Source organism: Aptenodytes forsteri, unplaced genomic scaffold, assembly GCF_000699145.1.
Source record: "Aptenodytes forsteri isolate BGI_AS27 unplaced genomic scaffold, ASM69914v1 Scaffold99, whole genome shotgun sequence".
Classification (NCBI taxonomy): Eukaryota; Metazoa; Chordata; class Aves; order Sphenisciformes; family Spheniscidae; genus Aptenodytes; species Aptenodytes forsteri.
In genome coordinates, this window is record NW_008795321.1 from 2,418,629 (window position 1) to 2,419,412 (window position 784).

Genomic DNA, 784 nt, shown 5'->3' on the forward strand with positions numbered 1-784 from the left:
GGCTCGCACCGGCAACAACAGCCGGCTCGTGGCACCCCTTGGTCTTGCCGCCAAGCGAGCGTGTCACAGGCTCCGGGCGAGGCGACCGGGAGAGAAATAGATCCGGGGGAGCGACAGCCCACACGCACCCCCCCGGGGCAGCTCGGCGGGCCGGGGGCGGCCTCCCCTGCAGCCCCACTGGTGTGGGCAGCCTGGTGGGCTGCGTTTCGGTGGCTGCCAGGGGTCGCAGGGTGAAGTTCGCGGTGTCCGGCGGCGGGAGAGTGTGTTGCGGTGGGGTTGTTTCTCCGCTGTGGCACACGCTCGCGTAGACCCGGCCGAGAAATGGGAAGTGGCAAGGCATGAGGAGGGAGCAAGATGGTGCGTGAGGGAGCGGTCTTGCCTGTGAGAGTAGCGGCGTTACCCGGCAGAGCCAGGGAGGCCATGATCCGGATAATCTCCCTGCCTGCCTGTCACAAGCACTACACACACCGGGGAGGGGGGAGGAGGTGGGGGCTGGGGCTTCGCCCGACAGGCTGCGGCTCCTGTTGCTTTTCAGTCTCTGTTTTTAACTGTGCAGTCAGTCACTCCTCCTGTAAAGGCGTCGCGATTTACTTCCCAAAATAGCTTGTCTCCCCCCGCTCCCTGTTTTCCCTGCAGAAATCATGCCTTTCCCCCTCCTCCGCCCCCCGCCTTGCAGCAGTCGGCGAAGCGGAGTAGCACAAAACATGCGCTTGCAATTTTGTAATCGCCTTCCAAGCAAAAAACATTTTATTTCCGGTGTTCGCGGAAATTTTTTTTTTTTTGG